A 15,000-nucleotide genomic window follows, 5' to 3' on the forward strand; every position below is an offset into this window, starting at 1 on the left:
GGGCAGTGTGGAGGGCAAGATGGAGGGCAGTGTGGAGGGCAAGATGGAGGGCAGTGTGGAGGGCAAGATGGTGGGCAGTGTGGAGGGCAAGATGGATGGCAGTGTGGAGGGAAGATGGAGGGCAGTGTGGAGGGCAAGATGGAGGGCAGTGTAGAGGGCAAGATGGATGGCAGTGTGGAGGGCAAGATGGAGGGCATAGAGGGCAAGATGGATGGCAGTGTGGAGGGCAAGATGGATGGCAGTGTGGAGGGCAAGATGGATGGCAGTGTGGAGGGCAAGATGGAGGGCAGTGTGGAGGGCAAGATGGAGGGCAGTGTGGAGGGCAAGATGGAGGGCAGTGGGAGGGCAAGATGGTGGGCAGTGGGGAGGGCAAGATGGAGGGCAGTGTGGAGGGCAAGATGGAGGGCAGTGGGGAGGGCAAGATGGAGGGCAGTGTGGAGGGCAAGATGGAGGGCAGTGTGGAGGGCAAGATGGAGGGCAGTGTGGAGGGCAAGATGGAGGGCAGTGTGGAGGGCAAGATGGAGGGCAGTGTGGAGGGCAAGATGGAGGGCAGTGTGGAGGGCAAGATGGAGGGGAGTGTGGAGGGCAAGATGGATGGCAGTGTGGAGGGCAAGATGGAGGGCAGTGTGGAGGGCAAGATGGAGGGCAGTGTGGAGGGCAAGATGGAGGGCAGTGTGGAGGGCAAGATGGAGGGCAGTGTGGAGGGCAAGATGGAGGGCAGTGTGGAGGGCAAGATGGAGGGCAGTGGGGAGGGCAAGATGGAGGGCAGTGTGGAGGGCAAGATGGAGGGCAGTGTGGAGGGCAAGATGGAGGGCAGTGTGGAGGGCAAGATGGAGGACAGTGGGGAGGGCAAGATGGTGGGCAGTGGGGTGGGCAAGATGGAGGGCAGTGTGGAGGGCAAGATGGAGGGCAGTTGGGAGGGCAAGATGGAGGGCAGTGTGGAGGGCAAGATGGATGGCAGTGTGGAGGGCAAGATGGAAGGCAGTGTGGAGGGCAAGATGGAGGGCAGTGTGGAGGGCAAGATGGAGGGCAGTGTGGAGGGCAAGATGGAGGGCAGTGTGGAGGGCAAGATGGAGGGCAGTGTGGAGGGCAAGATGGAGGGCAGTGTGGAGGGCAAGATGGATGGCAGTGTGGAGGGCAAGATGGAGGGCAGTGTGGAGGGCAAGATGGAGGGCAGTGTGGAGGGCAAGATGGAGGGCAGTGTGGAGGGCAAGATGGAGGGCAGTGTGGAGGGCACGATGGAGGGCAGTGTGGAGGGCAAGATGGAGGGCAGTGGGGAGGGCAAGATGGAGGGCAGTGTGGAGGGCAAGATGGAGGGCAGTGTGGAGGGCAAGATGGAAGGCAGTGTGGAGGGCAAGACGGAGGGCAGTGTGGAGGGCAAGATGGTGGGCAGTGGGGAGGGCAAGATGGAGGGCAGTGGGGAGGGCAAGATGGTGGGCAGTGGGGAGGGCAAGATGGAGGGCAGTGGGAAGGGCAAGATAATGGGCAGTGGGGAGGGCAAGATGGAGGGCAGTGGGGAGGGCAAGATGGTGGGCAGTGGGGAGGGCAAGATGGTGGGCAGTGGGGAGGGCAAGATGGAGGGCAGTGGGGAGGGCAAGATGGTGAGCAGTGGGGAGGGCAAGATGGAGGGCAGTGGGAGGGCAAGATGGAGGGCAGTGGGGAGGGCAAGATGGTGGGCAGTGGGGAGGGCAAGATGGTGGGCAGTGGGGAGGGCAAGATGGTGGGCAATAGGAAGGGCAAGATGGAGGGCAGTGGGGAGGGCAAGATGGTGAGCAGTGGGGAGGGCAACATGGTGGGCAGTGGGGAGGGCAAGATGGAGGGCAGTGTGGATGGCAAGATGGTGGGCAGTGGGGAGGGCAAGATGGTGGGCAGTGGAGAGGGCAAGATGGAGGGCAGTGGGGAGGGCAAGATGGTGGGCAGTGGGGAGGGCAAGATGGTGGGCAGTGGGGATTGCAAGATGGTGGGCAGTGGGGAGGGCAAGATGGAGGGCAGTGGGGAGGGCAAGATGGTGGGCAGTGGGGAGGGCAAGATGGTGGGCAGTGGGAAGGGCAAGATAGAGGGCAGTGGGGAGGGCAAGATGGTGAGCAGTGGGGAGGGCAAGATGGAGGGCAGTGGGGAGGGCAAGATGGAGGGCAGTGGGGAGGGCAAGATGGTGGGCAGTGGGGAGGGCAAGATGGTGGGCAGTGGGGAGGGCAAGATGGTGGGCAGTGGGGAGGGCAGGATGGTGAGCAGTGGGGAGGGCAAGATGGAGGGCAGTGGGGAGGGCAAGATGGAGGGCAGTGGGGAGGGCAAGACGGTGGGCAGTGGGGAGGGCAAGATGGAGGGCAGTGGGGAGGGCAAGATGGTGGGCAGTGGGGAGGGCAAGATGGTATGCAGTGGGGCGGGCAAGATGGGGGGCAGTGGGGAGGGCAAGATGGTGGGCAGTGGGGAGGGCAAGATGGAGGGCAGTGGGGAGAGCAAGATGGTTGGCAGTGGTTAGAGCAAGATGGAGGGCAGTGGGGAGGGCAAGATGGTGGGCACTGGGGACGGCAAGATTGAGAGCAGTGGGGAGGGCAAGATGGTGGGCAGTGGGGAGGGCAAGATGGAGGGCTGTGGGGAGGGCAAGATGGAGGGCAGTGGGGAGGGCAAGATGGTGGGCAGTGGGGAGGGCAAGATGGTGGGCAGTGGGGAGAGCAAGATGGAGTGCAGTGGGGAGGGCAAGATGGAGGGCAGTGGGGAGAGCAAGATGGAGGGCAGTGGGGAGGGCAAGATGGAGGGCAGTGGGGAGGGCAAGATGGTGGGCTGTGGGGAGGGCAAGATGGTGGGGTAGCAGTAGGGAGGGCAAGATGGTGGGCAGTGGGGAGGGCAAGATGGAGGGCAGTGGGGAGGGCAAGACGGTGGGCAGTGGGGAGGGCAAGATGGAGGGCAGTGGGGAGGGCAAGATGGTGGGCAGTGGGGAGGGCAAGATGGTATGCAGTGGGGAGGGCAAGATGGAGGGCAGTGGGAGGGCAAGATGGTGAGCAGTGGGGAGGGCAAGATGGAGGGCAGTGGGGAGAGCAAGATGGTTGGCAGTGGTTAGAGCAAGATGGAGGGCAGTGGGGAGGGCAAGATGGTGGGCACTGGGGAGGGCAAGATTGAGAGCAGTGGGGAGGGCAAGATGGAGGGCAGTGGGGAGGGCAAGACGGTGGGCAGTGGGGAGGGCAAGATGGAGGGCAGTGGGGAGGGCAAGATGGTGGGCAGTGGGGAGGGCAAGATGGTATGCAGTGGGGAGGGCAAGATGGAGGGCAGTGGGAGGGCAAGATGGTGAGCAGTGGGGAGGGCAAGATGGAGGGCAGTGGGGAGAGCAAGATGGTTGGCAGTGGTTAGAGCAAGGTGGAGGGCAGTGGGGAGGGCAAGATGGTGGGCACTGGGGAGGGCAAGATTGAGAGCAGTGGGGAGGGCAAGATGGAGGGCAGTGGGGAGGGCAAGATGGAGGGCAGTGGGGAGGGCAAGATGGAGGGCAGTGGGGAGGGCAAGATGGTGGGCAGTGGGGAGGGCAAGATGGTGGGCAGTGGGGAGAGCAAGATGGAGTGCAGTGGGGAGGGCAAGATGGAGGGCAGTGGGGAGAGCAAGATGGAGGGCAGTGGAGAGGGCAAGATGGAGGGCAGTGGGGAGGGCAAGATGGTGGGCAGTGGGGAGGGCAAGATGGTGGGCAGTTGGGAGGGCAAGATGGTGGGCAGTTGGGAGGGCAAGATGGAGGGCAGTGGGGAGGGCAAGATGGTGGGCAGTGGGGAGGGCAAGATGGTGGGCAGTGGGGAGGGCAAGATGGAGGGCAGTGGGGAGGGCAAGATGGTGGGCACTGGGGAGGGCAAGATGGAGGGCAGTGGGGAGAGCAAGATGGAGGGCAGTGGGGAGGGCAAGATGGAGGGCAGTGGGGAGAGCAAGATGGTTGGCAGTGGTTAGAGCAAGATGGAGGGCAGTGGGGAGGGCAAGATGGAGGGCACTGGGGAGGGCAAGATGGAGGGCAGTGGGGAGAGCAAGATGGAGGGCAGTGGGGAGGGCAAGATGGAGGGCAGTGGGGAGGGCAAGATGGTGGGCAGTGGGGAGGGCAAGATGGTGGGCAGTGGGGAGGGCAAGATGGTGGGCAGTGGGGAGGGCAAGATGGTGGGCAGTGGGGAGGGCAAGATGGTGGGCAGTGGGGAGGGCAAGATGGTGGGCAGTGGGGAGGGCAAGATGGAGGGCAGTGGGGGGCAAGATTGAGGGCAGTAGGGAGGGCAAGATGGAGGGCAGTCGGGAGGGCAAGATGGAGGGTAGTGGGGGGGGCAAGATGGAGGGCAGTGGGGAGGGCAAGATGGAGGGCAGTGTGGAGGGCAAGATGGAGGGCAGTGGGGGGCAAGATGGAGGGCAGTAGGGAGGGCATGAAGACAGGATGTAGGGTTGGAGGGAGGTTATAAGGACGGGTGAAGGGAGAGCAGGTGGGACAGCAGGAGGGTGGGAGGGGTATAAGGAGAGTAGGAGAGGATAGAGGGCAAGAGAGAGATTATAAGGGCAGTCGGGAGGGCAGGGGAGGGCAGGAGACACGTGTAAGACTCACCAACAACTAGCAAGAAGTAAGCGTCAGTAATAGTATGTAAATAGCATCCTGGCAGCCTCTCTCCCTCCTCTTGAATTCACCAGTTTAATTAAAAAATGAATTTCCACTGACAAACCCCTTCCCTCCCTCCCTTCCCTCCCTCCCTTCTCTCCCTTCCCTCCCCCACTTTACCTTCCCCTCCCCCTCCCTTTTTATCCTCCTCCCTTCTTTTTCTCTCCCTTTTTCCCACCTCCCTTATCCCTTCCTTTTCCTTCACCAAGGCATGGGATGGGAGATAGTAATGGAATGAGAGGAGGAATGAAGGAGAGGGAGGGAGGGAGGGAGGGAGAGAGGGAGAGAGGGAGAGAGGGAGGGAGGGAAGAAATCAGGGAGAAAAGAAAGGCTGATAGGTGTGCTGCTGCCAGTCCTTGGTGAGAGATAAGTGAGAGAGAGAGAGAGAGAGAGAGAGAGAGAGAGAGAGAGAGAGAGAGAGAGAGAGAGAGAGAGAGAGAGAGAGATTTAAACAGTGAATGGGGTTACCATCTGATAGTGAGTAGAGGAAGAACAGCAGCAGAAAGAGGAGGAATAGCAAAGAAGAATAAATAGGTAACGAGGTACAAATTTTGAACTTTTATATATATATATATATATATATATATATATATATATATATATATATATATATATATATATATATATATATATATATATATATATATATATATATATATATATATATATATATATATATATTATATATATATATATATATATATATATATATATATATATATATATATATATATATATATATATATATATATATATATATATATATATATATATATATATATATATAAAATGGCCACAAAAACGCTCCCTGATTTCAAACAGGTATAACGTGTAACTCTATTTTAATAATCTTTTACAGTTAGTAGCTTCAGATGCAGGATTTCGTTCAGTTTCATGTGGTATCGGGTAGCATTAAAGGCACTCAATGTGCGCTCTTCTGGTTGCTCGGTAAACATCGATGTGATAGTCCAGTTCGGTCCAGACACTATACAGCATATCTGGTGTTATCATGCGAACTGCTTCGGTGATCAAAATTTTCGGCTCCTAGAGGGTTGCAGGAAGTAGTAGTACGTAACCTGTGCTCTTCATGTATCATCAAAGAAAGAAGTCACAAACAGCTGGGTCCGGTGACCTCTGCAAGTGGCCTTCGAGGTGCTTGTCGACATGCTTAGGGATGTAACATCGGACATGACATCGGACATGAATGGGTATTATTATTATTATTATTATTATTATTATTATTATTATTATTATTATTATTATTATTATTATTATTATTATTATTATTATTATTATTATTATTATTATTATTTTATAAAAAACTTGTATGAATGATTATTGTAAGATGTGGTGAAGGCTGGAACTTGTAAGTTAGGAACAAAAGCTCTGCTCTGCACGAGGAGCAAAATACAAAGCAAGTAGTGTTGATGGCAGTGTCAAGAACGAGAAGGTCAGAGTGAAATTCTGGGTTAAAAATATATGTATATAGAAGTGCAGTCTGGGTGGGGAAAGCAATCTGACCCTTCTTAACAGCTGTGTTGCTTGTAACTCTGTAGTGTCTTGTGGTAGGAGGAGGAGGAGTATTAGCAGCAGCAGGAAGAGTAGGAAGCAGGTGAGATTCACAAGCAGGAAGAGAAAATTAGGAAGAGGAGGAGGATGAAAAGGAGGACCCTGGGTTAGGAGGTAGTTGGATTTTTTTTTTTTTTTTTTTTTTTTTGCCTCCAATCTGGTTTCGTATATGTTCCCTTGGTCTCACTCGAACAGCACGTTGAAACCCAAAAAGCACCTGTCTCTAATCACTCTGATATAGCACGCTCCCCCATGCCTGCTGGATGCTCACATTCCAGCCTCTAAAAGTCTTGCTCACATTCTCCTACCTACTATACCATCATCTGCACTTTCTACTGAGTATCTTTCCCCCAAAAAAACAGTATCATCAGCAAAGAGCAACTATGACAGCTTTCATATTATATCACAATCATTTTAACCCTAAAACTCATCCCAACAATTCTCTTTCAACACCTTCCATAGCACTTGTTCTGACCGAAAAAAAATATATTTCCTCTCTCTCTCCTAACCTGAACTACATCAACAACTTAAAACTATTCTTTTTAACAACTTACCATCTATTCCACACATCTGCATCACCAGCCTCGTTCCTCTACTGTGGATTAGAACAAAAAATGTGATTCTCCATTACCATATGAATAGTCCGGGAGTAGAACTCATCACTAAATACAAACTTTGCATCAATAAGAGTCGGAAGTGTTCAGATCGGGTTGTCCCAGGACAATATTGTACATGTACACTTCTTAGAATGATAAAACTTAGTAAGTTACCAACATAGACTGAATGTGATTGAATGTGACTTTGATGGAATGTTCTGTGTTGTTTATGTGATGATCTGAGTAGTCCAGGATATATACTGACTCTCTTGGTGTATGTATACTGTCAGGTGTATGACTCTCTTGGTGTATATATTATTTTTGACTGGTGGTGAACTGGTGACATGGAAATAATAATAATAATAATAATAATAATAATAATAATAATAATAATAATAATAATAATAATAATTATTATTATTATTATTATTATTATTATTATTATTATTATTATTATTATTATTATTATTATTATTATTATTATTATTATTATTATTTATTCGTTAAGGTAACTGTTTTTTTATGAGTTTCAGGTATTCGTTAATCGTTCAAGAAGTGAGTCTGACACCTGAGTCTGATACCTGAGTCTGACACCTGTGTTTCCACTTGCCCCACAAGTCTAAATTACAGTTTCAAGTCCTTCACTCTACCATTCCTTCTTCTCCACCATTCTACCATAGTCTCCTCCCAGGTATGTTACCTATAGAAATCAACATGGAAACTTATGACTATAGATACGAGAAATTCCAGACTGGAAATAGACGTTTTGATCCAAGGCAGCCAACTTTCAGGCAGGAGGCTTACAGCTTTTCATCTCATCCTCTGCATGCATCGACCGACTAGACATTTTTACAATGCTTAGAATTAGCAAGAACAGGCGAATGCCGGTCGATGCATGCAGGGGATGAGATGATAAGCTGAAAGCCACCTGCCTGAAAGGTGGCTGCCTTGGATCAAAACGTCTAGCATGAGCTGGGCGCCAAGGTATTTTTTTTTTATTCGCCGGTACTCTACCGGCCCGGGTCTTTTCCAAGTAGTAGTGACCCGGCCTTGGCTCCCTATCTGGGGACTATCTCGAGACCTAAGTCTTCCCATGGGAGGAGGTACAAGTACCCCCTCATCTTTGGGACCAACTGTCCTCAGGCCTAGCCACAGTCCCCGCCCTCACAGGGCTCGTAGGGAGAAGCTAGGCCTCTGGTCTTCCATCTGCCCCGCCCCAAAGGGGCTAGTGGGGATGGCAGTCTTGTGAGCTGCAGGTGATAGCAAGCTCAGGCCTCAGTTGGTCTATTGTGGTACGGTCGATAAAGAACTGCGTACCTTGTTCGAAGGTTTGTAGGTTCGAGACTCCTTACGCCAGAGATCAGTGATTTTGGATATTTCGCCTGTTCTTGCGAATTCTAAGTATATATATATATATATATATATATATATATATATATATATATATATATATATATATATATATATATATATATATATATATATATGTCGTGGCGAATAGGCAGAACTTGCGATCTTGGCTTAAATAACAACGTTCATCTTGCCATATAGGACAAGTGAAAATTTGTGTATGCAATAATTTCGCCAAAATCATTCTGAACCTAACGAAAAAAACATATTTCACTGGGTTAGGCTAAAATAAATTGTTCTTGTTATAATAAGGTTAGGTAAGTTTTCTAAAATTCTTTTGGTGCAAAATTAAAAATTTTTACATGAACGTTTATGAAAAAAATATATTTTTAAACGTATAAGAGAAAATTTTCGAAAGGACTTAATTTTAAATGAGTTCTTGCTAACTGACCAGTTTCACATATTCGGCACGACATATATATATATATATATATATATATATATATATATATATATATATATATATATATATATATATATATATATATATATATATATATATATATATATATATATATATATATATATATATATATATATATATATATATATATATATATTATACCTAAGAGTAATGAAATAGCAATAATAATAATATTATTATTATTGAAAATATTATTAAAAACAATAATTAATAATAATAATAATAATAATAATAATAATAATAATAATAATAATAATAATAATAATAATAATAATAATAATAATAATAGTGTCCTTGGCCCTCTTCTCTTTCTCCTATACATAAATGACCTACCAAATGCTTCACAATTACTCAAACCCACACTTTTTGCAGATGACACTACATACGTCTTCTCTCACCCGAACCCAGTCACGCTAGCGGCGGCCCAGTGGTTCCCAAACTTTTTCAGCTTGTTACCCAATTTAACATGCCACATAAAGCATGTTACCCCTTTCACAAAATGTTGTTATTATTGATATATATGGCTAAATTAAAACACTTGAGATATTTTCTTTTATTTATTGTATTTGAACATTGTGCATCTCTAATGACTATTACCAAAGATGTCAAGAACATCAGTGGGATGGATGGAGTTGCATACTTGAAGCTAGTTTAGGAATTCTTGGCTTCATACCAGCTTATGTCTACCTCGGCTGATGCTCACAGATAAACTGACAGTGTGAAATAGAGGCAGCCTCAGGAAGTGAGTGACGCGTACTGGACAGGTCGATCTGGGCTACTGAGTGACTTTTGTCCTGAAGCATACTTGTCAAAATTCTTTTGGGTTTCCACACACTTAGCTATATATTTCTTCTTTTCTAATACTGTATATTAGTTTTTGATGTTTATTGTTATTTGGTTTAACTTTATTACTTACTTATAATAGGTTTACTTTACAACTTTATATACTAAGACAAAGTTAACAATAATCCTCATACCGGGTACCGCATTGTTTTCTTGATTTTCAGAATTCATAACTTTTTTTCTGTCACCCCTCCATTACCCCCAAAAATGGTTAAATTACCCCCAGGGGGTAATTTACCCCCAGTTTGGGAACCACTGCGCTAGCCAATACTGTAAACACCGAATTACAGAAAATATCTACCTGGATGAGGACTAACAAACTTACACTAAACATTGACAAAACCTACTTCATTCAGTTTGGTAACAGAGCTACAGATGTCCCTCTTAAGATAACGATAAACAGATCACCTATCACAAAGCTAACAGAGGGAAAATTCCTAGGAATCCACCTCGATAATAGACTCAAATTTCATACACATATACAACAAATTTCTAAGAAAATTTCCAAGACTGTAGGCATACTATCGAAGATACGGTACTATGTTCCACAGTCAGCCCTCCTGGCCCTATATCACTCTCTTATTTACCCCTATCTCACCTATGGAATTTGTGCATGGAGCTCAACAACAATTAACCATCTCAGACCACTAATTACCCAACAAAAGGCTGCAGTTAGAATGATAACAAATTCTCACTACAGACAGCACACTCCACCAATATTCAATACACTAAACCTACTCACCATACAAAACATCCATACTTATTATTGCACCTATTACATACATAGAACACTTAACTCTGATATTAACCCTCCCCTCAAACATCTCCTTGCCAACCTCAACAGAACACATGACCATAACACAAGGCACAGATCACTCTTTGATGTTCCTCGTGTCCATCTCACACTATGCAAAAACTCAATGCACATAAAAGGCCCTAAAATCTGGAATTCATTACCTGTAAATATAAAAGAAACACTACCTGTTTATAAATTCAAGTCTCTTCTCAAAGATCACTTACTCACTCAAAACCAAATAAATACTGAATAACTGAAACTTATAAACTGTATATCCAATATGTTACTCACAATTATATCACACAAATGTTAAACCTAGGACCCAATCTAACTTTATTATTTTTTTAAATACATTACCTAACAGAATACTCCATTCGACTGAATGTACAACAATGCAAGCAACCATATGACCTGTCTTTGTAATACTCATTTGTGCTTTATAGTTATCTGTTTACAATAATGTCTTACCACTGATTTCATCATTGCTTAGTTAATCTTAAGTTAATTTTAAGCCAGCCCGTAATGCTATGCATATAAGTGGCTTTGGCATGCTGCTCTTACCTGTATTTTTTGTACCTCTGTTTGTATGCTTAAATATAATTAACAATGCTATCTTTGTTTCTACAAGTACATGTACAAGGTGTACAGACCGTAGCTGACATCACTCACATACTACTACATACAAAGCCGCTTGTTATGCTGAGCAATTCGGGCAAATTAGGTGAATTTTGTCCCACGATACGACCCACACCAGTCCACTAACATCCAGGATGCTACCCACACCAGTCCACTAACATCCAGGATGCTACCCACACCAGTCCACTAACACCCAGGATGCGACCCACACCAGTTCACTAACACCCAGGATGCGACCCACACCAGTCCACTAACATCCAGGATGCGACCCACACCAGTCCACTAACACCCAGGATGCGACCCACACCAGTCCACTAACACCCAGGATGCTACCCACACCAGTCCACTAACATCCAGGATGCTACCCACACCAGTCCACTAACACCCAGGATGCGACCCACACCAGTCCACTAACATCCAGGATGCTACCCACACCAGTCCACTAACATCCAGGATGCTACCCACACCAGTCCACTAACACCCAGGATGCGACCCACACCAGTTCACTAACACCCAGGATGCGACCCACACCAGTCCACTAACACCCAGGATGCGACCCACACCAGTCCACTAACATCCAGGATGCTACCCACACCAGTCCAATAACACCCAGGATGCGACCCACACCAGTTCACTAACACCCAGGATGCGACCCACACCAGTCCACTAACACCCAGGATGCGACCCACACCAGTCCACTAACACCCAGGATGCGACCCACACCAGTCCACTAACACCCAGGATGCGACCCACACCAGTCCACTAACACCCAGGATGCGACCCACACCAGTCCACTAACACCCAGGATGCGACCCACACCAGTCCACTAACACCCAGGATGCGACCCACACCAGTCCACTAACACCCAGGATGCGACCCACACCAGTCCACTAACACCCAGGATGCGACCCACACCAGTCCACTAACACCCAGGATGCGACCCACACCAGTCCACTAACACCCAGGATGCGACCCACACCAGTCCACTAACACCCAGGATGCGACCCACACCAGTTCACTAACACCCAGGATGCGACCCACACCAGTCCACTAACACCCAGGATGTGACCCACACCAGTCCACTAACACCCAGGATGCGACCCACACCAGTCCACTAACACCCAGGATGCGACCCACACCAGTCCACTAACACCCAGGATGCGACCCACACCAGTCCACTAACACCCAGGATGCGACCCACACCAGTCCACTAACACCCAGGATGCGACCCACACCAGTCCACTAACTCCCAGGATGCGACCCACACCAGTCCACTAACACCCAGGATGCGACCCACACCAGTCCACTAACACCCAGGATGCGACCCACACCAGTCCACTAACACCCAGGATGTGACCCACACCAGTCCACTAACACCCAGGATGCGACCCACACCAGTCCACTAACACCCAGGATGCGACCCACACCAGTCCACTAACACCCAGGATGCGACCCACACCAGTCCACTAACACCCAGGATGCGACCCACACCAGTCCACTAACACCCAGGATGCGACCCACACCAGTCCACTAACACCCAGGATGTGACCGACACCAGTCCACTAACACCCAGGATGCGACCCACACCAGTCCACTAACACCCAGGATGTGGCCCACACCAGTCCACTAACACCCAGGATGCGACCCACACCAGTCCACTAACACCCAGGATGCGACCCACACCAGTCCACTAACACCCAGGATGTGACCCACACCAGTCCACTAACACCCAGGATGCGACCCACACCAGTCCACTAACACCCAGGATGCGACCCACACCAGTCCACTAACACCCAGGATGCGACCCACACCAGTCCACTAACACCCAGGATGCGACCCACACCAGTCCACTAACACCCAGGATGCGACCCACACCAGTCCACTAACACCCAGGATGTGACCCACACCAGTCCACTAACACCCAGGATGCAACCCACACCAGTCCACTAACACCCAGGATGCGACACACACCAGTCCACTAACACCCAGGATGCGACCCACACCAGTCCACTAACACCCAGGATGCGACCCACACCAGTCCACTAACACCCAGGATGCGACCCACACCAGTCCACTAACACCCAGGATGTGACCCACACCAGTCCACTAACACTCAGGATGCGACCCACACCAGTCCACTAACACCCAGGATGCGACCCACACCAGTCCACTAACACCCAGGATGCGACCCACACCAGTCCACTAACACCCAGGATGCGACCCACACCAGTCCACTAACACCCAGGATGCGACCCACACCAGTCCACTAACACCCAGGATGCGACCCACACCAGTCCACTAACACCCAGGATGTGACCCACACCAGTCCACTAACACCCAGGATGCGACCCACACCAGTCCACTAACACCCAGGATGCGACCCACACCAGTCCACTAACACCCAGGATGCGACCCACACCAGTCCACTAACACCCAGGAGGTGACCCACACCAGTCCACTAACACCCAGGATGCGACCCACACCAGTCCACTAACACCCAGGATGCGACCCACACCAGTCCACTAACACCCAGGATGCGACCCACACCAGTCCACTAACACCCAGGATGCGACCCACACCAGTCCACTAACACCCAGGATGCGACCCACACCAGTCCACTAACACCCAGGATGCGACCCACACCAGTCCACTAACACCCAGGATGCGACCCACACCAGTCCACTAACACCCAGGATGTGACCCACACCAGTCCACTAACACCCAGGATGCGACCAACACCAGTCCACTAACACCCAGGATGTGACCCACACCAGTCCACTAACACCCAGGATGTGACCCACACCAGTCCACTAACACCCAGGATGCGACCCACACCAGTCCACTAACACCCAGGATGCGACCCACACCAGTCCACTAACACCCAGGATGCGACCCACACCAGTCCACTAACACCCAGGATGCGACCCACACCAGTCCACTAACACCCAGGATGCGACCCACACCAGTCCACTAACACCCAGGATGTGACCCACACCAGTCCACTAACACCCAGGATGCGACCCACACCAGTCCACTAACACCCAGGATGCGACCCACACCAGTCCACTAACACCCAGGATGTGACCCACACCAGTCCACTAACACCCAGGATGCGAGCCACACCAGTCCACTAACACCCAGGATGTGACCCACACCAGTCCACTAACACCCAGGATGCGACCCACACCAGTCCACTAACACCCAGGATGCGACCCACACCAGTCCACTAACACCCAGGATGCTACCCACACCAGTCCACTAACACCCAGGATGTGACCCACACCAGTCCACTAACACCCAGGATGCGACCCACACCAGTCCACTAACACCCAGGATGCGACCCACACCAGTCCACTAACACCCAGGATGTGACCCACACCAGTCCACTAACACCCAGGATGCGACCCACACAAGTCCACTAACACCCAGGATGTGACCCACACCAGTCCACTAACACCCAGGATGCGACCCACACCAGTCCACTAACACCCAGGATGCGACCCACAGCAGTCCACTAACACCCAGGATGCGACCCACACCAGTCCACTAACACCCAGGATGCGACCCACACCAGTCCACTAACACCCAGGATGCGACCCACACCAGTCCACTAACACCCAGGATGCGACCCACACCAGTCCACTAACACCCAGGATGCGACCCACACCAGTCCACTAACACCCAGGATGCGACCCACACCAGTCCACTAACACCCAGGATGTGACCCACACCAGTCCACTAACACCCAGGATGCGACCCACACCAGTCCACTAACACCCAGGATGTGACCCACACCAGTCCACTAACACCCAGGATGTGACCCACACCAGTCAACTAACACCCAGGATGCGACCCACACCAGTCCACTAACACCCAGGATGCGACCCACACCAGTCCACTAACACCCAGGATGTGACCCACACCAGTCCACTAACACCCAGGATGCGACCCACACCAGTCCACTAACACCCAGGATGCGACCCACAGCAGTCCACTAACACCTAGGATGTGACCCACACCAGTCCACTAACACCCAGGATGCGACCCACACCAGTCCACTAACACCCAGGATGCGACCCACACCAGTCCACTAACACCCAGGATGCTACCCACACCCGTCCAC

General features: G+C 50.0%; 1 long non-coding RNA gene across 1 annotated transcript in view; it reads left to right on the plus strand.

The window, feature by feature from the left end:
• Positions 1-15,000, plus strand: part of LOC128694874 (uncharacterized) — a 78,635-nt gene that overhangs the window by 59,570 nt on the left and 4,065 nt on the right. Inside the window, exon 2 of the long non-coding RNA XR_008407909.2 lies at positions 7,302-7,459. This is a non-coding gene — a long non-coding RNA (uncharacterized lncRNA). The remainder of the gene's footprint in view (positions 1-7,301; positions 7,460-15,000) is intronic.

Source organism: Cherax quadricarinatus, chromosome 45 (assembly GCF_038502225.1).
Source record: "Cherax quadricarinatus isolate ZL_2023a chromosome 45, ASM3850222v1, whole genome shotgun sequence".
NCBI classification, from domain to species: Eukaryota; Metazoa; Arthropoda; class Malacostraca; order Decapoda; family Parastacidae; genus Cherax; species Cherax quadricarinatus.